The sequence below is a fragment of the Ochotona princeps genome, chromosome 4 (assembly GCF_030435755.1).
Source record: "Ochotona princeps isolate mOchPri1 chromosome 4, mOchPri1.hap1, whole genome shotgun sequence".
Lineage (NCBI taxonomy): Eukaryota > Metazoa > Chordata > Mammalia > Lagomorpha > Ochotonidae > Ochotona > Ochotona princeps.
In genome coordinates this window covers 40,107,717-40,131,704 of record NC_080835.1, presented here as the reverse complement: position 1 = coordinate 40,131,704, position 23,988 = coordinate 40,107,717, and the positions used below count along the sequence as shown (strand labels likewise).

The 23,988-nt window shown below is 43.6% G+C and overlaps 1 protein-coding gene across 3 annotated transcripts in view; it reads left to right on the top strand.

The window, feature by feature from the left end:
- The window catches only part of NUCB2 (nucleobindin 2), a 136,687-nt gene that overhangs the window by 71,921 nt on the left and 40,778 nt on the right, over positions 1–23,988 (top strand). For 2 of the 3 annotated variants that reach the window (XM_058663291.1, XM_058663289.1), the window contains one exon: positions 22,557–22,711. The gene's annotated coding sequence lies outside the window, so the exon portion shown is untranslated. Of the gene's footprint in view, positions 1–16,038; positions 16,164–22,556; positions 22,712–23,988 lie in introns of those variants that run through there. The other variant, XM_058663290.1, reaches the window with a different exon arrangement.

The following is a 23,988-nucleotide window of genomic DNA, read 5'->3' as shown; positions in this document are numbered from 1 at the left end:
ACCCGTGAGGGCTGGATGGTTGAGTTGGTTAGATAGAACTAAGCTTTAATACCCATTGACAAGTGCCAGAGCCAAATGGGATCGGGGACAGACTGGTCTTCTGCTACACATACTGGCAAACCAGGGTAGGGGGCGGGCCGGGTGTGGGTTATTGTGGGTCGCCCCGACTAGGCTGCAGCTCCCACTGGTTAGTGTGAGGGCCGAGTACGTGCTGGGCAGAACCAGACTGGACTGCAACACCCATTGGTTCCAGTGCAACTCGGGACTGAAAACAGAACCAACCCAGCAATTGCAACCACCAGCTGATTGGGGTGATGGACTGTGCCGGGCCCTGTGCTTGCTAGAACATACAAGAAACTAGTCTGGGAATACCTCAAAGTTTCTTTGGAGATCTCCCCAATCGAACTGCTGGACTCAGAACTCTAATCAAGAAAAGACAGAAGACAGAGCAGATCAATCATTCATCTTAGCTATATGTTGGCAGCGAAAAATGGGGCAAACGGAGACTTTATGATGGACCATATCAATCAGTGGACGACCTCATCGAGCGAAACTGGCAGCAATTCATAACTGGAGAACTATTAACACCACTCGAGCACATATCTCAGAGCATGCCCCACATCCGGGACTCGGGGTGGGCGGGAAATCGGGTGGGGCTTCTCCCTCAATATCCCCCTTTACCTCAGATACAAGATGGAAACAATATGGACATAATAGTATTACCCACTTCCCTATCCCCCTGAACCTTTTTTTTTCTTTCTTTTTCTTTCTTTAACTGTAATTAACTATGTAAAGATTGTCAACCACAACACAATAAAATAGATTATAAAAAAAAATAAAAAAAAATAAAGTTCCATTTCACCATGTCTTCCCCCCCTAAAAAAAAAGAAATAGCCTCCCATGCTAAGCCCCCATCCAGTCCGTCTTTCTTCCTTCTCTCCTTCATGTAGTAAGGTATGCATTGCAGTGTTCCAGTTCTCCCAGCCTTCTGTGACTCCTTACCCATTCTTTCTGTCCTATTGATATTTGAATTGGAATTAGAGTAATGAATATGAACTCACAGTTTTATATAAGTATGGGGCCTTCAAAAAGTTCATGAAGATGCATATTATGAAAAAAATGGCTGTCAAATTTTTGGCGACAAAATTAACTTACCTTTTAATCACAGTTTTCCATTTATTTTTTGAACTCTGCTCTTAGATCAGTTGGTGGGTAGGTGGATGGATGGATGGTGTTAAAGTAGATATCAATACAGGATCAAATATACAAGGAATTTAGTGTAGGGCTATTGTGTTCCACACACTGAGGTAGGTACTAAGGCTTAGCTGGATGTGAGATGATTTGCTAGGAGCTGGCACCACACAGTGTCTTACTGCAGGGCCCAGATCCTCCTGTTGTAATTCATGCTGTAATTAATACTCTACATTAGTGTCATCAGATAAGTGTTCATAGATTTTCCTCGTGACATCATATTCTGCTTCAGCTCCTTAGGGCAAATTTTATTACATAATCACATTGTACATAATCCTGTTCCCCATCATGGTAGCCATCTGGGGGAGTGAACAAGTAGAAGGAAGAGTTGTTTCTCCTTCTCTCTCTGTATCTTTGCTTTCAAGTAAAATACATAAATCTTTTTTAAAAGCAAAAAACAATGTATTATTATTTTATTTGGAAAGCAGAGAGAGAGAGTGAGAAAGGTTTTCCATCTGCTGGTTCACTGCCCAAATGCCAGCATCAGGTACAACTAGGCCAGGTTGAAACTAGGAGTAAGGAACACCAATAGGATCTCTCATGTGGGTGACAGGGATCCTAGTCCTGACTTCTGCTGCCTCCCAGGGTATGCTCCAACAGAAAGCTGTATTGGAAGCAGGGGAGCCAGGACTTGGGATGCAGGCATCTGAAGTGGTAACTTAACCACTGGGTCAAAACCCAGGAGATTTCTATACATGTTTATGAGTATTTACCCAAGAAATGGGTATTAATGTCTAGATTTTCTGGATTTGGAGAGGTGAAAATATTATCTTTAAATAAGTCATAATCTTTAATTCTAACAGAAGAAATGGATAAATTTTTAAAAATCAACTACAGTGTGAGATATTTTATAATAAAGTTATTTTCAAAGTTGTAAGAGCCCTGTGGAGTTGCTTTTAAATGCTAGGAAGGTGTGGGTGCAGGCGATGATTTCACCACTGTCTGAAGATTAACCAGGAGTCTACTGAAAAGACAGACATTCTAAAAACTGTAGTCTGAACCCAGGCATATGGGTAATAAGGGGAATAGGGTGTGCCAAGAACAAATGCCCAGACTTGGTGATGCTGCGGATCCTTTGGGGACATTATAGCTTCTACAACTTGTGAGTGATTAAATTTGTTCTAAAGCTGACCCAAGGATATTGAACACCAAATACAACACATAAAGAAAATTATGCCCATTTTGATTAATTTTCTTGGAAAATATCTTATGAATGAAATGCTATCCATCTAGTTTAATTCTTTAGTTAATGCACAGAATGCAAATCTCTCAAATATATTGTATAAGCAGCAAAACTCTACCTGCATCTTCTTGGGGCCCTTGCTACTCCAGAGAATTAAATTGACATAGGAGAGATTGATAGGAAGAAAGTATACAGATATAGATTTAATATAAGTTTTATGTGGCGTGGGAGCCCTCCTAAGAGAATGAAGACCCAGTTAGGATCACTTGAAAGATAGACAGAGGTCTGATACAGTTGAGTTGAACAAAGAGCAGTAAACTGGGAAAGTGTGGTGAGGAAAAGAAGGTTGAACTGGGGTTAGTTAATTGAGTGGATAAATGACTAGGAAGATAAAGTTTAGGTTAACAAGGTTTGTTATTCTTGTCCTTGATGATATGAATGTTGCTCTATAGTGAAGCCATTTCTCACAGGAATCTTGTTTTCTGCTTTTTTTTCCAAAGATTTATTTATTTTGTTATTACAAAGTCAGATATACAGAGAGGAGAGACAAAGAGGAAGATTTTCCATCCAATGACTCACTCCCCAAGTGACTGCAACAGCCAGTGCTGCGCCAATCCGAAGCCGGGAACCAGGAACCTCTTCCAGGTCTCCCATGCAGGTGCAGGGTCCCAAGACTTTGGGCCGTCCTCAACTGCTTTTCCAGGCCACAAGCAGGGAGCTGGATAGGAAGTGGACCTGCTGGGACTAGAACCGGCACCCATGTGGAGTCCCAGTGCATTCAAGGCGAGGACTTTAGCCGCTAGGCCATGGCGCCGGGCCCGTTTTCTGCTTTTAAGAACAAGAATTAGGCCTGGCTCAATGGCTGTATTGGCTAATCCTCCCCCTCCAACCTCTAGAATCCCGTATGGGTTCTGGTTTGTATCCTGGCTGCTCTGCTTCCCATCCAGCTCCCCGCCTGTGGCCTGGGAAAGCAACAGTGAATGACACAAGGCCTTGGGACTCTGCACTCACCTGGGAGACCCAGAAGAAGCTCCTGACTTAAGATCGGCTGAGCTCCAGTCATTGTTGCCATTTGGGGAGTGAAGCAGCTGATAGATGGAAGATCTTTCCTTTTTTATTATTATTATTTTAGATTATGTTTACATAGTTGATCAGCATGGGAATGATCTAGGATTAGGGAGAAGTGGGTGTGATCATTGTTTCCAAACTTTCTATTTCTTCTGGATGGGAGACCGTTCTACCTTTCCTTCTCTCTGTAAGTCTGGCTTTCCAAGATAATAAGTAAATAAATATTTATTTAGTTTTAGAGATTTAATTTTATTTGAAAGGTGTATTTACCAAGAGGAGGAGAGGCAGAAAGATCTTTAATCTGCTGCTTCACTCCCCACGTGGCCATATCAGCCAGAGCTAAGTTGATCCGAAACCAGCAGCCAGGAGCCAGGAGCTTCTTCTTGGTCTCACATGCAGGAGCAGGGTTCAAACACTTTAGGCCATCATCCACTGCCTTCCCAGGTCACAAGCAGGGAGCTGGATGGGAAGTTGAACAGTCAGGACACAAACTGGCGCCTATATGGTATCCCGGTGTTTGCAGGGCAAGGATTTAGCCACTGAGCCATCATGCCAGGCCCAATAAATAAACCTTAAAAAAAATGAACAATAATCAAGGTCAGAGTGACCTTTTTGAATCTACTGGGCATTAAAAATACTTAAAAATAGGTATATGCCATCATAGCAACATATTTTGGGCTGGCATATGTTGCCTCTTTCAACATAATGGAGGCAAAATGCCCTCAGAGGTCAGAGGGACAGGATCAGAATATTCTTGGGGTTAAAATGGCAAGATATAAAGAGCAGGTGCTTTTCTTTTTGTCACAGTGGATCTTCAAAGGCCTGTATTCCTTTTTTCATAGCTGACCTTTTCCTCCTGAGACATATTTCCCAATACTGCCTCACCTCTGCTACACAGAATTCTCCAAGCCAGTATCATAAATACCTACAACTGACATGTGGGCATGATGAATAGAGGTGATAAAATGAGGACTGTGGTGAGCTAAGGGTACCTGTCTTTTCCAGAGAAGTAAGCTATTTGCTTCAGGCTGGTGGTGTCATATGTATGAAGGTAGGCCAACAGTGGTTAGAACTCCAGTTTTTCTGCAAGACAGAAATCCTGGTTTTTCTTACGGAAATCCCAAATTTGACAAATAATTAGGGGGAAGAAACACAACACCAGTATGCAGGCCAACAAAACCTGTTTATGGGCCAGATCCTACCCTGGGCAGAGTCTGAGCTCTGTTCCACAGCTCTCATACTTCTCTATGTTATCATACTTCAAGGAACAGATGACTGTTGCACCTCCTTGCAACATCACTGATTACTGACTTTGCAAACATGAACCCAGCCCTCTGTCTGTTGTGCACCATCTACTGGTGATTCCAGAGTTTGTCCATCTTTTTAGGTTGGTGAGTTTTCCCATGATTGAGTTTATTGCTCTCAGCTTCAGCCTGGCCCAGTGTGGGTAATGAACCAATGGATGGAAGATCTCTCTACAACAAATACAATAGCAAAAAAATATTTCTTTTTAAAGATGTCAACTTTCTCCTTGGCATCATGAACCACATAGTAACAATCTTTTTCCACCCTTGAAGGTTACCAGGCACACCTTTTATGACAGCATGACTTGCCCTAATACATTGGAATGACAACTCATTCCTTTGTTCTACTGAAATTCTTTGCAAATCCTTTTGTATCATTCCCCTATGATATCCTCATTCTAGGCTATGGCTGCAAGCTAGGGTGGGGGTGGGAAGATACAATGTATTTTTTAAAAAGATGTATTTGTTTTTATTGGAAAGGCAGATTTACAGAAAGAAAGATCTTCCATCCTCTCGTTTATTCACCAAATGGCTGCAAGGGCCGGACATTAGCTGATCCAAAGCCAGGAGATTCTTCCGGTCTCTCACGTGGATGCAGGGTCCCAAGGCTTTGACCTTCCTCAGCTGCTTTCCCAGGACACAAGCAGGAAGCTGGGAGGGAAGTGGAGCAGGTGAGATAAGAACCAGCACCATATGATATCCTGATGCTTACACTGTGAGGATTTAGCCATCAAGTCATCTTGCTGGGCCCAAGAGACAAAGAATAAAGTGGTTTGGGCAAACTTGTGTTGTTACAAAAAAAAAAAAGACATGAGCAGGGTTTAATTTTAAAAGGGTATGGGCAGGATATGCGGGCAAGCACAGGAACCAGAGTTGGGGGGCCAGTCCAGTGGGAGTTCTTGGGGGTTGCTCTGACTGGGATGCAACTCCCTGTGTGGTATGTCTGGGCTGAGTGTGTGTTGGGTATGGCTGGGCCACAGTACCCATTGGATTGCTGAGGAGGGAGGGCAGAATGAACTGACCAGCTACTCCAGTGAAGCTTGACAGTAAATAGCTGGGCTAATGAAAACTTGGAGTTGACTATGACAATCAATCGACCTTGGAAGGATTTCCTCATCTGTGAAGTGGTGATATCAGCAGCATCTCAGAATGATTGAAACCACATGAGCAGAACCCTCAGAAAATGCTTCACAGTGGGGACCCTGGGATGACATCGGCTGGCAGTTCCCCATCCCCCAGGTAACGCGGCGGTTGGGAGGCTGGGCGTGATTTTTCCTCTTGTATCCTCCTCTCTTCCATATACAAGAAGAAGAAAAAGAAAATATGTAGTGGTCTCGCCCACTATCCCCTGATCCTCGACCCTTCCTACCCTGATCAGCTATTTAAACATCATTAAAAATAAAATTTAAAAAAAGATATTTAAAAAAAATGGTTGGGCAGGAGCAGGTGTTGTGTTGCAGTGAATTAAAGTTGCTGCGTGGGACGCCTGCCTACTATATTGGAGTGCCTGGGTTTGAGTCCCACCTGTTTACAATGCAGCTTCCTGTTAACGTGCCAGGGAAGCAGCTGGTAACAACTAGAGTACTTGAATCCCTGCCACCCAGGGCTTTCAGGATGGCAGTCCTGGCTCCTGGCTTCACCTGGTGCAGTCTTAACGGCTGCAGACATTTAGAGTGAATCAACAGACAGATGGCTCTCCCTCTCTGCCTATCAAGTAAATACAAACAAGTCAGTAAGCATTTAAAAACAGACCAGAAATTTTAAAATATCATACAAATTAGAAAATGATGTTTTAAATACCCGAGTTAAATAACTTTTGAGTAGGTAAAAGGTATAAACTCAATTTTCCAAATATTTCAATTCAGCTTATGATGAAGAATTCTAAGTGTTCTTGGATGATATTCACTAGATATACTCTAGATTCCAGTGTAGTGGTGACAGGGGCTTTTTTTTTTTTTTGAAAGGCAGAGTTACAGAGAGAAGGAGAGACACAGAAAAAGAGAGACATCCACAGGTTCTCTCCCTAAAATGGCCACAATAGCCTGAGCTGAGCCGATCTAAAGCCAGGAACCAGGAGCTACTTTGAAAGCTACCATGTGGATGGATATAGGGGCCCACTTGAGCCATCCTGCACTGCTTTTCCAGGTTGTAAACTGGGAGGTAGATTCAAGTAGAACAGCCAGGACATAAAGCTACAGATAGAAGCTTAGCACACTATGCTATAGTACCTATCCCAAGTTATCTTTTTTTTTTTTAACCTTAAGGAATGAAAATCCACAGATTAGGAAATAAAATTTGTATAACTGATCACCGCACACATTCTTTCAGATCTTTTCTTGGAGAGAAACAAAAATTATGAATGTCGCACGTTTTTATTTGGTAGGGTCCCTTTTTTGCAGCATGTCTGAACTTTATTCTTCCCAAATTATCACCTTAGCATCCGCAGTTCTATTGCACTGCCTGGCTAGTCTAATTTGCCCCCTGTTCCAGCTCCTGTTGGTGGGTACTGCAGCCTATCCCAGCCTAGCATGATTACTGTCTCGGTCCTAATGTGAACTGGTTGGTGTTGCGACCTGATCTGGCTCCTCCTGCCCACTGCCCTGGTTCTCAGATCTGCCAGTGGGTGTTATGTGCTGGCCCAGACTGGTCTGTCTGTGGACCTGACCCACATGGATGCTGGCAGGTACTGTAACCTGGCATAGTCTGGGCTGCTCCTTGCCTTGCTTCATGCACTTACCTGCAGGGTCTCTGTCCTAATGAAGGAGTTTCCCAAGCTCCTCCATCGAGTCTCTTCCCAGTGGCAGTTCTCACTCAAACAAGTGGGTCATTGGCCCAAGTTCATTTTGTCCACCTCCTGTCCTGATGAGAACAGTGGCCTTGCTCAATCAGCCACACCCATTCTGGTTCTTGTTGGTTGTTATAGCCCAGTGCTACCTGGTCTGTGCCCAGACACAGCTTTCACGTAGTTCAGAGGGAGTTAAGCCCTAGTATGGCCTGTTCTGCATACAAACTGGCTTTCATGAGTATCAATGGGGGCTGGAGTTAAGCCCAGTCTGTCACTCCACCGTCCCAGCGCACACCTGCGCTGGTGCAGTATGTAACCATGTTCAGCCATGCCTGCTGCACTCAATTTTACTCTTGTTTTCACCAGTAGAAACCCAGTCCAGCTGGGGTTTCCCTTTAGCTCCCCAGCAAGGCCTGACCCCATCTGCAGTTCTTGGGTGAGCCAGCAGAGATTACAGTTCCACAAGGGTGAGCCCACATTGCCCCTAGATTCTGCTATCAGACCCACTTCTCTCACTCTTGTTCTCCTCTCCAAACCACTTTGGTGTCAGTCCCCTTCTTACATACACATGTCATGGACTTACCAATGGAAGTCCCTAAGCTGTAATTCCTAACCTGGGCATAAAAACCACAGGTCATCTCCCACCGCCACCTTTATGATCTCATTCCCTTGTAAATCAAGACCCTCTAACCATGAAGGTGTGCCGCTGGGCAGCCTGAGGGGCTTTGACTAGCACCTTTGGTGTCTGGGCCACCCAGCTAAAGGCACGTGTATGGGTCAAAAAAACCTAACCTCCAGGATGGGGTGGTCCTGGAGGCCCACTGAGCCTCCCTCTTCCAAGGGAGGCAGTGGACTCAGCTGTTAGTACCTGGGCTATGATTGAAAAGCCTAGCAGGGGGTCTTAAAGGCCTACCACAAGGGCAACAAGCAACCCGTTTACTAGTATTTCCTTTTGTTACTGTTATTTCAGCAGGCAGAGTGCAATTCCTAGTCCCTTTATAAAGGAAGGACAAAGGAGGAGCCATAAGCATTGTGTGGTACAGTGTTAAGTTTTGCCACTTGGGACACCTGCATCCGAAATGGGAGAACCAGTTCAAGTCTCAGCCACTGCACTTCTGATTCAGTTCCCTACTAATGTGCCTGCAAAGGCAGTGGATGTTGGTTTAAGTATTTGGGTCTCTGACACCCTCCTAGGTTATACAGTTGTACATGTCTGTGTCTGTCTACCTTTCAAATAAAATAAATTCTGTCTCCCTTACCCCATGTTTTTTGTCAGTAAGGGAGAAGCTCTCACAAACCTCCCTATAAATACAGCCATGCTGGCCACATTGTGCTGGGTCATGCTTAAAACACTTTTTAAGAAGATTTATTTATTTTTATTAGAAAGGTGATTCATAGAGAAAAAGGAGAAAAAATTTGCATTTCTGGTTCACCCCCCAAATGGCTGCAGCTACCAGAGCTGAGCTGATCCAAAGCCAGGAGCCATTTCTGGGTCTCCCACACAGGTGCAGGGTTCCAAGGCTTTGAGCCGTCCTCAACTGCTTTCCCAGGCCACAAGCAGGGAGCTGAATGGGAAGTAGAGCAACTTGGACACGGACCTACACCCATATGTGATGCTGGTGCTTTCAGGTTGAGGATTAGCCAACTGAACTATCGTGTTGGCCCTGCTGCTGACTTCTATCTCCTTGAAATACATTCCTGGACACCTGACATCACCCTCTTTTAGCTTTCTATTTATTTTCCTAGAGTAATCCTTTCCCATTTTCTTTGCCAGCTTCTTGTCCATTACCCAACTCATAAAAGATAAATATCTCAAGAGTTGGTTGTGAAACCACTTCTCTGTCTCCAGCCAGTTTTTCACAGGGGTACCATTCATATTTTATGTAAAAACATTTCTTCATTGGGCATGATTTCCTGTGCATTACAGAATGTTTTACATTCCTTGGCCCTACCCATTAAATGCCAGTAATATCCCCTACTCCCACCAGTAAATGGGACAATTTAAATTGCCCCAGACAATCTCTAGATAAGTGTTTCTCCAGGTTTAGGACCACCTTATGTCTCATTTCATATTGCCTGACAGTCCGGGACCTTAAATGCCATATATATGCTAATGTTCAAACCTCTCTGGCCCAAATATCTCTTATGAAATTTAGACTGCCTCTAACCATCTACATTTCCATTTGGATGGCCTACTGTGAAAGCTGAGTGCTTCTTTAATGAATAAATGATTTAGTTATCAGACCCCTCTTGTCTAAAACTGAATTCTTAATCTTTTTTGCCTATTGCTCTCTGTGGGAAACATGGAAATATGTTCAGTTTCCACTTCAAGAAGTGGAAGTGACCGCCTACCTGTGAGGAGTATGGTTAGCTGACAGCTTCCAGCTGTCACCTGCCTTGGGTCCACTTTGGTTTTAAAGTTAAAGACACCCTCTTCCTTGAGGGTGGTCTACTTAAACCATATTCACCTTGAGTCAGGTGATTCTTTTGGATCTGGTCCTGCAGAGACCTCCTCTAACTGGCAATGTTTGCTCTCGACCCCATTGGGTCAGAAGTTTGTTAAGTTTGTCTCACTGTCTGAGGACTGCCCCTGGACACTTCTGTTTCTGCTGCATTTCCCATCACAGACATTATTTCATAACAAGCCAGTTGATGTTCTGTAGGATCCTAGAAGAAGAAGTGAAGAGGATACAAACTGAAGCATTAAAAAGTTAGAATTTCCCCACGCTGATTGAGTCCACATAGGCATACATCCCTCCCAACTATATAAACAATATTAAAAATAAAATAAAATAAAAAGGAAATTGAAGAAAATTTCCTTGACACCATTCCCCTCTCTTGAGTACCAAGAGATATAATATGGGACAGAGCTGAAATTAGCTAGCACTCCAGTATTGTGCTTCTTTTATTTAATCGTAGCCTCCAGAAAAAGTTTCTCAGCTGAACAACAACAACAAAATCAGTATTTTCTTGGGATGAAGGAAGCCAAAGAATTGTCTAAATCAGGTTGAGCAATATCCTCTTGAAGGCAGTGGCAGCAATAATCAGACAGGGTGTCCATGAGTACAGGGTGGCCTTAGGGGTGCAGGTGATGGGATGCGTGAAATCTATTGAGCATCCTTGCTCTAGCACCTTACACCCAGCTGAACCCTTACATTAACTTCATTCTTCTGAGCTCAAGTTACTAATAGAGAACTGAGACACACCCTCTGCCCTTGATACTGTAGTAAACATTAAGGGCAGACATTGGGCTTTGCAGTCAAAATTCAGGTTAAGATGCCTGAATTTTGGATGATCTGAGTGCATTTCCCGGGCCTGCTCCTGAGACCAGCTTGCTGGCAAGGTAGTCATGGGAGGCAGCAGATGATGCACAAGTAGTTGGATTCTTACCACCTACATGGGGAAGCTAGATAATCCCAGCTCTGGTTCTTGCAGGCATTTGGTGAATGAAGCAGTATGTGGGAGCTCCTTCTCCACCTGCCTCTCTTCAAAACAAAACAAAAGAAAAACAAAAGAAAAGAAAGTTAATGAACCAGGCATCCTCTAATACCTTATAAATAGATATTCATTTAGTTTTCAATAACTCTCTGAGATTGACCTATGACTACCTCCATTCTGCAGATGAGGAAGTTGTTGTGGAAAGAGGTTAAGTTGCTGATTGGAGGACATTGCCTAATAGGGGTGGAACTGTGTTCTTAATCCAGGCAGAACAGCTTCCTTGTACATGTTCTTAAGCACAGGATGTCATCTCTCAGAAAGGTTCCCTCATTTGGCACTTATCAAACATTGACTCTGCCAGAAAATGCAGCTGGCCTAGAGTTAGATCTAACTAACTCAAGGCCAGACACAGTCATAAGTGATAAATGTCCAGTTGGGAGATTTATCTGGTTCAAAACCCAGTGTTCTTTCCCTGGGCAATGAGGTGACTGCAAGTATGCTCTCTATTAGTACTAACATTGTAAGTTTTGGGCTTTACTTAGGTGAGGTGAATTTCTTTTTTTCTTTTTTTTTTTTAAAGATTTATTTATTTTTATTGGAAAGGTAGATATACGGAGAGGAGGAGAGACAGAGAGAAAGATCTTCTGTCCAATGATTCACTCCCCAAGTGAGCGCAACGGCTGATGCTACGCCGATCCGAAGCCAGGATCCAGGAACGTCTTCCAGGTTTCCCACAAGGGGGCAGAATCCCAATGCATTGGGCTGTCCTCGACTGCTTTTCCAGGCCTTAATCAGGGAGCTGATGGGAAGTGGAGCTGCCGGGATTAGAACCGGTGGCCATACAGGATCCTGGGGTGTTCAAGGCGAGGACCTTAGCTGCTGGGCCACGCCACCAGGCCCGAGGTGATATTTCTTAATGAGTCTCTAGGAATACAGGATATTTCTAGATCTCATTATCAACATTTCTTTCTCTGTATCATTAAACAGACTTTATTATTTTACTATTTTACTAGCTGCTGTTTTTTTTTTTTCCTAAAGATTTATTTTGTTTTTATTTGAAAGGCAGAGTTAGAGAGAGAGAAAGAGAGGCCTTTCCTCTTCTGGTTCACTCCCCAAATGACCGCAGCAGTCATAGTTGGGCTGATCTGAAGCCAGGAACCAGGAGCTTCTGCTGGGTCTCCCACATGGGGGTTCAGGGGCCCACATACTTGAGTCATCTTCAGGTAACTTCCCAGGTATATCAACAGAGATCTAGATCTGTTGTAGAGCAGCCAGGACGTGAACCAGTCCGATATGGGATGCTGGCATCACAGGCAGCGGTTTAAGCCCTTGTGCACAATGCCAGCCCCTCTTGCATTTTTTTATTACCTGTAATCTGGCACAGGGGCCAACACAAATTGCCTGATTTCAGCATTAATATTTGGGATAGTCCCTAAAGGGCAGAACTTCAAACGCCTGCTAATATTCTATCTGGATTATTCCTAGTAACCCAACAGAGATGAGTAAGACCTGAAAAAAGGAAAAGATTGAACTAGTCCAACAATACAATAAAATGAAAAGAATGATGAATACTTCATTGGTGACTGATATGATGTATTCCCAGCAATATCTAAAAGAGGATGGGGAAGAACCAAGGGTAATGAAATAGCAAGATCCAGGATTAGGACAAAATTGAGGGAATTATTTCAGGAAATCATGCATATAAAACAGAACAGCAGGGGCTGCCTGTGGTGCCAGCATCCTCTACAGGCACCAGTTCATGTCCCAGCTACTCTACTTCTGCTCCAGTTTCCTACTTGTGGCCTAAGAAAGCAGTGGAGAGTGGCTAAAGTCCTTGGGCCCCTGCACTCATGTGGGAGACCCAGATGGATTTAGCCTGGCCCAACCCTGGCCATTGTGGCCGTTTGGGAAGTGAACCAATAGCAGATGGAACATCTATTTCTCTCCTTCTGTCACATAATTTCAAATAGATAAAATATTTTTTACTGTGCAAGATAGCTGCTACATGCAGTGTTTACACTAGTTCTTTCTTTTTTTCTTTTTTGTTTAAGATTTATTTATTTTTATTGGAAAGGCAGATATACAGAGAGGAAAAGATACAGAGAGGAGGATCTTCCATCCAGTGATTCTCTCCCCAAGTGAGCACAATGGCCGGTGCTGCGTCGATCCGAAGCTAGGAGCCAGGAGCCAGGAGCTTATTCCGGGTCTCTCACATGGGTGCAGGGTCCCAAGGCTTTGGGCCGTCCTCAACTGCTTTCCCAGGCCACAAGCAGGGAGCTGGATGGGAAGCAGGGCTGTCGGGATTAGAACTGGTGCTCGTATGGGATCCTGGCGCGTTCAAGGCGAGGACTTTAGCCTTTGGGCCATGCCGCCAGGCCCCACTAGTACTTTCTATAGTGTTGGGATGTGATATCTTATGATTTGATATGAACAAGGGTTATGCCACTAACATTTTCTTTTTCTTTTTTTTTTTAAGATTTATTTATCTTAAAAGAGTTACAGAGAAATTTTCCATCTGCTGGCTTACTTCCCAGATGGTTACAATGGCCAGTGCTGGAACAGACTAAAGCAAGGAGCATCATTCAGGTCTCCCACATAGGTGGCAGGATCACAAACACTTGGGGCCATCTTCCATTGTTTTTCCCAGACCATTAGCAGGGAACTGGATTGGAAGTAGAGCATCTGTGACTTGAACTGGCACGTGTATGGAATAGTGGCATGGTACATGGTGGCTTTACACACTATACCACAGCACTGGTCCCTTTCCTATACCATAATCTTCAGGATTTCAAGTGCCTTTACTATTTCATCTTTCCATCAGAGCTGGTTATTTTACTGATAGTTCCTTCTGCCATTAAACCTTTAGTGGAGGCAGAGTCAAACAGCTTTTCTGATGTTGATACGGTAGCTGGGTAGAGATTTGGACTTAAAGTACATGGACAAGTATCCTCTTCTGAACCTCAAAAGGGCACTTCAGTTTGAGGTGCTGGTCTAAGTCTGTATTTATGAATGATGATAACTCTTCTTGAAATCTAGAAACTTGAGAGTTGCAGTTCTAGTTCATCCACTAACCTGAGCATGGTTAGCATGTATAAGACACTTACAATGTGCCAATCCCTTTTCTATTAATTTATTCTGCTATATGTAGAAGGGTATTATAGTATTTCTAATTTCAGGCAAATAAACAGAAGCACAGAGTATTTCAGTCACTCACCACAAGTTGTGACAGGGTGAAAAATTACAGAGTGACTGCCTCCAACGGTAACCGGTTGGGTTAGAATGGCCCTCCTCCTCTAAGAAGAAGTAGGTCCTGGGAACCAAGGCCCATGAAACGTGGAACCAATTTCCAAGAAGTTAAACTGCAACTATAACTGTAGAATTACTCTTCTTGGCTCTAACCTGCTTACTGTAGCTTTTGTATCCTTGCTTGCTTGCTTGCCAGCATAAAGGTCACTAGGATGTGGTTTTTGTTTGTTTGTTTTCCTTTCAAAGCTCAGTGCCCTGACAGCTTGGGGCTGTCTCCTTTAGACCTGTTCTGAGTGGGAACAGTCACCAGCTGGCTGATAAAGACTCCCCAGAATCTAGATTGGCTTCAGTGGTCTTTTATATGGTGCACCCCATAGCACAAGTCAAACAGTCAAGGGCTAGGGAAGTCCAGTTTTTCAAGACAGGCAGTCTGAGCCCACATGGGTTCACTTCACCACTGGCACATATCACTTCCTGCTGTCAGGAACCTTCCGTTCCAGCCCACTTCAGTATGCATGAGTAGAAGTATTGTGGTTGAACCAGCTGTGGATTGAGGATACTTGAAAGTTGTTATCTGTACTGTGCATGGATAAACTTCCCCCTTGGGATTGTTTTGTATAAACAAGGTAACAAATATCCACATAGTAAGATCTAATGCAATGAAACAAATAGTTGCAGTGTATTCAGCACCATAAAGCAATCCAGAGGTGATATAAAGTATACTAGAAGTATCCAGGAGGGATATGTGTAGGTTATATGCAACTCCAGGTCATTTTATGGAAGAGATTAGAGTATCTCTAGATGTTGATAAGAGAACCAACTCTCCCCGACCCCCAATGGGTACCAAACTTTTGACTGAACCAACATCTAGTGTGGCAGATTCTACACTGTTTTTCTTTTTTTAAAAAATAGTGTAATTTATCTAGTCTTAACCAACATTAAAGGTAGAGAAAATGCCATTTTTCGGGCAAAATAAATTTATTAATTAACCTGTTCAGCTTTGAAACCTGCCTTGGGTCGTGCCATGGGGCAGCAGGATAAGCCTCCACAGTTCCACCCCCTGGAAAAGATGCAAAGGACAGCTCAAGTCCTTGAGCCCCTGCACCCATGTGGGACACCCATCATCAGGCCAGCCCAGTTATGACGGATGCAGCCGGCAGAGGAAAGCTCTGTCAAACAAACAAAAAAAACAAAACAAAAAGCAAAAGAAACCTACTTTGAGGCTCCAAAAGGTTCTGGAAGCCTCAAGGTACACGCATCTTCGTGCCTCAGTTTCTCTGTCTTCAACGTGAGGAGTTTGGAGATGTCACCGTGGTACTGGGGGAGGAAGTAGCACGAAGATGGGTGCCAGAGGTGGGGTAAACTCCACTAGGGAAATGGGGTTGGAGTGCAGTCGCAAACGCGTGTGATTCCGGACAAAGAGCAGGTCCAGCAGCAGGACCTGGGCGAGGCCTGTGAGTGAGAGGGCCTGCCAGCCCCTCTGACCACAGGAGCGGGCTGGGAGGAGGCATTCCAGGAGCACCTCGCCCGCCCAAATCTTGCTCCACAGGATTCTCCAGCAAAGCCAGGGAAGGAAGAGGCGCGGCCTGACAACCCGCGTCGCCGAGCGCCACGTCCCTCTTGGCTGAGCCTCCCTGAGGCTTCCTCCGGCTCGCGCCGTGCGCCGCCCACCTCTCGGCTCTCTAGAGGGGCAACTTCTTTCCTCCTGCCAATCGGCGCCCTCCGCGATCCCGAGCGCGACCAATCCGCGGCGGCCTGGGGGCGGGGACTGTCGCCATGGCAGCGAGGGGGCGGGCGCGCGGCAGGGCCGGGACTGGGGGCTGGAGAGACAGGTCTGTGTGCTGGAGGTTTTCAGCGGGCGGAGCCTGGGGAGCCGACACCCCGCAAGGTAAGGCCGGGGTCTCGCGGTGCGTGCCCAGCGGCGAGGCTGCGGTCCCGGGCGGCTCCAGAGATGAGGTTCAGGTCTACCCTGGCCTGCCAGGGCAGTGAGGATGGCCGGGGGCAGCACAGTGTGCTGGCACTGGGGAGGGGTCTCTCAGCTCCGGGATGAGGCGCGGGGTCCCCTCCTCCGCCTCACCAACTGCAGGGCGCCCTGGCTTTCTTCAGGGTTGCTAAGGGAAGGGCGCTCTTGGCGGGTTTCAGACTAGGTAGGCGCAGGACCGAGACCCGGGCGGGGTCCAGCTTGGTCCTGGCAGAGCGATGGGCGAGGGAGGCGTCCCCTGGTGAGGAGGGTGCACGCACCCATGCCGGGTTGATGCTCAGGACCCCGGTGCCGCGAGACACAGCTAGGCCTTTCTGCCGCTGCTGTGGAGCCCTGACACTTAAGAGAAAGTTCGCGCCGTCGGAGTAGGCTTTTCCCTAAGTGGCAAATTAGGCGCAAGATGAGCTCTTTCAGTTTCTGCAGATGAGAAACATTTTACTTCCTCGTTGCACCTGCTAAATATTACTGAGCAAATGTGGTTAATGTGGTTGATGGTGGTAACCGTTTCAGAAGGTAGTTATTTTGCAGAATCAGAGAAGGGTAGGGAGAAGAGGAAAGACAACATTTGGGGGAAAGTAGAGAATGAGCTTGACTTTGGGGAGACAGAATCTTTTGAAATTCTCAGGTTCCACTGTACCCTGAAGTTCAGTAGTGAGCCCTTAACGCGACGGAATCAGTGAACGCGACCCTCCAAGTCTCTACTAAATCCCTGGATGAATCGGAAATTTAGGCGATATATTATCTTGATTTAAAAAGGTCAGAAATGAAGATGTTTCAGCTAGTTTTGTTGGAGACTGTGGCCTTTTCTTAAAGGGAAGTTTAAGGGAGTGATGGGCTAGTGTTACTGGGAAGTATAGATTTGGACCAGATAACCTGTGCCCTATTTTCTGACTCGTTTGTTTCTTTAGTCTTTGCCTGTGAATCCTCTCAAATGGTGGGATTCTACTGATACCAGCTGCCTCCGTCTTGGTCTTCATAGGAATGGCCTACGGATTCATCCTGATGTCAGCTGAGTGTCTAATGAAACTTGAACAAGTTCCAAATGTTGAGCAAACAGATATTTCCACACATGTTCTTCAATTAATATGGCCGGAAACTAAAATAAAATCAAGGGAATTAAAAGCTGTAGAGATCAAATCTAAAATAGTATCATTTGTTACTGGGGTAAATAGGAGGGTGTTTTGCTCAGTTTAATCTCCCAACTCTGTGGTCTTACTTTCCCAGAAATTCGTTTTTGCCTCCATGTGGTTACTCTGCATTCGCTATTGTAATTTCACCTTTATCTTCTAACAGTCTGATTTCTATTGTGTTTGCCTTTCTTTGCTTATTGTGCATATTCTACACTTTGTATATACCTTTTCTGCATGCTTTTAGCCAAGGTGTACTTCAGTGAAAGTGAACATTTAGGGAAATTAGGGTGCTTTGCAAAATACTCATTAATTCTGGGCAGTAATACAGAGTCTCAATAATATGATCAATTCCAGTGTTTTTTTGGGGTGGGTGGGTGGTGTGGAGGGATGTGTGTTTTGTATCTCAATGGATACACCAACCTAGTTTTATGTTATTTAGAATAATTTGTTTTAAAATTGCTTCCCACCTTGTAAGGACCCTCTTGACTGGGATGTGTAAAATATGCCTCTGAGGATAATTTAATAGAAATAATCAAAAGTAAAATTTTACAGTGTGAGGGCCCGGTGGCGTGGCCTAGTGGCTTAAGTCCTGGCCTTGAATGCGCCCGGATCCCATATGGGCGCTGGTTCTAATCCTGACAGCTCCACTTCTCATCCAGCTCCCTGCTTGTGGCCTGGGAAAGCAGTTGAGCTTTGGGATCCTGCACCCGTGTGGGAGACCTGGAAGAAGTTCCTGGCTCCTGGTTTCAGATAAGCAGAGCACAGGCCGTTGCGCTCCCTTGGGGAGTGAATCATCGGATGGAAGATCTTCCTCTGTCTCTCCTCCTCTTTGTATATCTGACTTTGTAATAAAAATAAATACATCTTTAAAAAAATTTTTACAGTGTGTTGAAAATTATCTTTAAGGCAGATATTGTGAAACATTGAGTTGATGTTACTTGATGTAGTACATGATTAGCTTTTCCTAACAAGACTTGAAAGGGGAAATTCACTACTTTTGTATTTAATAATGTGTTAAATTAGTTGTCAGCCCTAATGGGGCTGGCACAGTGACTCAACAGGCTGATTCTCTACCTGCCAGAGCCAGCATCCCATATGGCCCCTGGTTGGTGTCCTGGCTGCTCCATTTCCAATGCAGCTCACTGTTTGTGGCCTGGGAAAAGCAGAGAAGGATGGCTCAGATTCTTGGGTCCCTGCACCCATGTGGAGACCCAGAGGAAGCTCCATTTGTGGACATTTGGGGAGTGAACTGCCAGATGGGATCTTTTGCTCACTGTTTATCTTCTTCTCTCTCTATAAAATCTGCCTTTCAAATACAAACGAATAAATAAATCTTTTTTAAATACATAAATAAATAAGCAGTTTTTTTAAAAAAGATGTATTTATTTTTATTACAAAGTCAGATATACAGAGAGAGGAGGAGAGACAGGAAGATCTTCCGTCCGATGATTCACTCCCCAAGGGAGCATAACGGCCGGTGCTGTGCCAATCCGAAGCCAGGAGCCAGGAATCTCCTCTAGGTCTCCAACGCGGGTGCAGGATCCCAAGGCATTGGGCCGTCCTCAACTGCTTTCCCAGGCCACAAGCAGGGAGCTGGATGGGAAGTGGAGCTGCCGGGATTAGAACTGGCGTCCATATGGGATCCCGGGGCTTTCAAGGCGCTAGGCCATGCCGCCGGGCCCAAGGTGAATGAAGTTTATCCTTGCATAAATTATCTGAAATTATTAGAAACCTGTTTTTCTTTTTAAGATTTATTTATTTTGGGCCCGGCGCCTTGGCCCAGAGGCTAAAGTCCTCGCCTTGAATGCGCCCGGATCCCATATGGGCACCAGTTCTAATCCTGGCAGGTCCACTTCCCATCCAGCTCCCTGCTTGTGGCCTGGGAAAGCAGTTGAGGACGGCCCAAAGCTTTGGGACCCTGCACCCGCGTGGGAGACCCGGAAGAGGTTTCTGGTTCCCGGCTTCGGATCGGCGTACCAGCCCGTTGCAGCTCACTTGGGGAGTGAAACATCGGATGGAAGATCTTCCTCTCTGTCTCTCCTCCTCTCTGTATATCCAGCTTTCCAATAAAAATAATAATATCTTAAAAAAAAAAAACTTCATTCACCTTAATGAGTTTTAGTCTGAAATTAAAAAAAATTAAAAAAATTGACAGTATGGTGCATTAGAATTTTACAAGTAGATTCCAATTCTAATTCTTTTTTTAAATTATTTTTTTATTAATTACATTGTATTATGTGACATAGTTTCATAGGTACTGGGATTCTCCCCTCCCAAAACCCTCACCCCATGGTGGATTCCTCCACCTTGTTGCATAGCCACAGTTCAAGTTCGGTTGCCAGTTCTAATTCTAATTCCAAGATCTAATGATCTTGGCCAGGGATCTGGCTAAGTTAGTGAACTTCTTTGTATTTTTTCAAAATGTTGTATAAATGTAAAGGCTGAATTAGATTACCTCTGAGACTGTTGCTGGTCTAAGAACTCCCTGATTCTAAAAATTCTAAAGCAGCCTAATAGAAACTGAGAAAGTAGTTCCACGCTTTTTTTTTTTTTTTTGCCAGAGCTTTTTAATGTATTGTATTTAACTTATCTGAAATATAGTAAATGTAAGTAATGGAGACATGCAACTTTGTTAAATGTTTATTAAATGATGAGAAACTTTCTATTCTTTATAAGCCTGTTATCAATCATATTGCAATCTGTTTCAAACGAGGCTCTGGAGTGGCAGTTTAATGTTCTCTGCCACAACACCTGCAACCTATTATTCATACTGGAAAAAAAGATAAAATAGTTTCCTTGATTTGTGTCCTTTTTTAGTGATGTGGACATCAGAGATGCTAAGTACAATACTCAGGCTTCCACTGGACAGGTTGGAGCCAAGATCAGTTGGTTGTATACCTGATGTTTTATTTTGAACCTCACATCCCCATTGACTTTTATTTGCAAAGGGAAACATGGAGATGGGCACCAGGTTACCTGTTGCTTCTATAGTGCTATCTTTGAGAAATTCAGAAGCCATGTATTTTTCTTTTTGCCATCAGAATTATGATACTGGCAATAAGGAAAAGCCACCCAATTCTCTGGTTTAGGGCAATGCCTTAGGGAAGGAAACCCAGATCTCTTGCTGCAGCTCAGCTTTGATGGCTGAGGGGAAGATGTGTTCCTGTCTTGTTAGAAGTGCTCCCGTCATTGGCCTCTGGCTTCCTCAAGGCCTTGCCCGAGGTGATCACAGGAGAACTACCATGAAGACTTTCAAAATTAGTCTTGCTTTTCAAGTTCTATAACTTTATTTCTAGAACAGATTTTTATATGTATGTGTGTGTATTTCATGTTCAAAATAAGGACATTGCTGTTTCTGACTTTTTATTATTGTCTTGCATTGTACAAGTTGATTTTTTGCGCCTCTTTATTTCTGACCTGTGAAGAACTAATAATATAGATCTTATGGGTAGGAGACTCAAGACCTGGAGAGCTAAGCAGTTTGTAAGTAAAAGGGAAAATTTGCAGCTGTTCTTTTCAATCATACTGTGTTTACAAGTCATATACTTTCCTTTTTTTTTTTTTTTTAAAGATTTTATTATTGGAAAGCCGGATATACAGAGAGGAGGAGAGACAGAGAGGAAGATCTTCCATCCGATGATTCACTCCCCAAGTGAGCCGCAATGGGCCGGTACGCGCCAATCCGATGCCGGGACCTGGAACCTCCTCCAGGTCTCCCACGCGGGTGCAGGGTCGCAAAGCTTTGGGCTGTCCTCGACTGCTTTCCCAGGCCACAAGCAGGGAGCTGGATGGGAAGTGGACCTGCCGGGATTAGAACCGGCGCCCATATGAGATCCCGGGGCGTTCAAGGCGAGGACTTTAGCCGCTAGGCCACGCCGCCGGGCCCACAAGTCATATACTTTCCAAAATCAATTGTATATATGATCATTTCTTCTGCATACATGATCTTGTTAAATATAATATCTAAAAATTAACATGTAAGTTTTTAAAATTTGAAAATACTACATTGTTAACTTATTTGAAAAATGGTGGGGAGAGGAGTTCCCATCTGCTGGTCCATTTCCCAAGTGATTTTATTTATCCATTTATTTATTTAAAGATTTATTTATTTTCATTGCAAAGTCAGATATACAGGAGAGGAGAGACAGAGAGGAAGATCTTTCATCTGTTGATTCACTCCCGAAGTGGCCACAATGACTGGAGCTGTGCTGATCTGAAGCCAGTAGCCAAGAGCCTCTTTCAGGTTTCCCACACAGGTGCAGGGTCCCAAGGCTTTGGGCTGTCCTCGACTGCTTTCCCAGGCCACAAGTAGGGAGCTGGACGGGAAGTGGAGCAGCTGGGAGTTGAACAGGTACCCATATGGGATCCCAGTGCCTCTGAGTGGAGAATTATCTCACTACACAGGCCCCTCCCCAAGTGATTTTAATAGCTTGGGCTAGAACAGACCGAAGTTAGGAGTCTGAATCTCCATCTGGGTCTGTTTCATGGGTGCAGGGACCCAAGCACTTGAGCCTTCATGTGCTGCCTCTCGGTGTGAATTCACAGTAAGGTAGATTGGAAATGTAATGAAGGCTTGGGACTCCAACATGGGATGGAGGCTCCTCAAATGGCAGCTTCACTGCTGTGCCGAACATCCATCCCAGAGAACATTAATTTTAATTTACAAACTGCTTAGAAGTAGTTGATTATGCTTACTGATAAGTTTGCATGTAGGCTAGTTGTCTTTTTTACAGTTAGGTGGTGGAGTTAATAAAAGAACTTACATTTTGTCTTATTGATTTTTGTGTCAAACTGGGACCAAGATTAATTTTTTAAGTGGTGATGAGAATGAAGAAAGATCTAGTTATAGATTTAACAGGAAAGATGATCCTAAATTCTGAAGTCTTATTGCTGATAAAAATAAGCCTTTAATTATTCTTGATTATTTAAGAGTTAGAGTATGGTAAAACTTGGTTATAGTAAATCAGTCTGTTAATTCTCATCTAAGACTCTCTATTTTCTAAATTTCTCCTTCCCACTGGAATCTAATCTACTTTGGTCTATTGCACATCATAAAACTTTGGTACTGTTTCTTGACATACTTTGTGATAAATGTTTACGCTGTCGTATCACATTACCATTCTTCTAAGGCTACATTTATTTTTATATTTATCTTTTTTTTTCCTATCAGAACTTATTAAGCGTCAGTTTCTAAGGAACAGACACTGGACTAGGAGCCAAGATTCTCCTCTTTGCTGATTTCATCTTGTGCAAGTCATCTTACCTCTCTGGATCTCAGTTGCCTCATCTGTGAAAAGGAGATAACAATTCTGTGCCTGTCTGAAGGTAAGAACTCAGTTAAGAATCGCATTTGTTTAGGGGGAAACAAACTAACAAACTTCCATCACCAGTAACAAGGCACAGGAAGGAAAAAAGCAAAAACAGACTCAATGGTTATTTACACACTTACTTATTTTTTTCATGTAAGAGAGTTCTTGAAGGAGGCTGTCAAGGACAGGTGTAGTGGCTTCATAAGCTTCTTGCTGTTCTTTGATCTGCTATTCCTAAAGGTACAATCCTGGTTCTCACAGTACAAGATGTCTACCAGAGCTCCAACTATCACGGGCAAGTTCCAGGCAGCAAAGCAAAAGCAAATAAAAAGCCATAACCTCTCTTATTAAGAAGACTTCAAATCCCTGGCTACAAGGAAACGGGAATGTGGCTGTATGCATGGTTACCCTAAAAAAAAAGTGGGCTTCTGTTACTGAGGAGGAAAAGAAGGGTTAGATATTGGCAGGAACACACACGTCTCTCACAAAACGTGGAATTTTTTCTGAGATTTGTAGGCTATGACAACCATTTATAGAACCTTCAATAATTTGTCATGGCAGAACTTGAAGTCTGATCATTACTTGCAAGAGAAAATAACCTTTCTCTAATATATTATGTATCTGTCTTAATTTGTATCCCATAATTCACTAGAGAAGTCTTTGTTTCTTGTTTGGGGATCTGTTGTGGTTGTTTCAGAAAGCTATTCATAATTGCACGATAGACGTTTTTTGGTACAATTTATGGTTATGTTAACAAGAGCTAACGTTTATTGAGACATATGCTATAAGCTAAGCCCTAAAATGACAGAAACAGGTTATCTTAAAGGCATCACATATGTATTTCTTAGGAAATAAAATTATGTTGAAAAATGTGAATCATCTCGAAGTTTACTTAACTTTAGTATGGTTACAGATGCCCTTTTACCTTTTTAGCTACTTAAAAGTATTTTTAACTACTTAATTATTTAGTGTCTTGAGAGTTTCTCTTATTACCAACCCTTGGTTATCTTATTTAAGCACACCAATATTTTATTTCCTCGTAGATTTTTTTTGGTAACTATTGCATTTCTCATGTAAAATTGCTCAGTTGTCACTAGACTTATCAAAAAAAAGAAAAAAATAAAAAACTGAAATAAGTAGTTCTGAGAAAAGCAAACTGAAAATCAGGGACTGGAACTTGAAATGGAGGAAATTTAAGATTTAGTTATCCCTTTAGAATGTGTTCAAAAGGGAGATTAAGAGTGACTTAAAATTTTATTTCTTCTTAATAATTTTTAAATCTTCTTTTTAAAA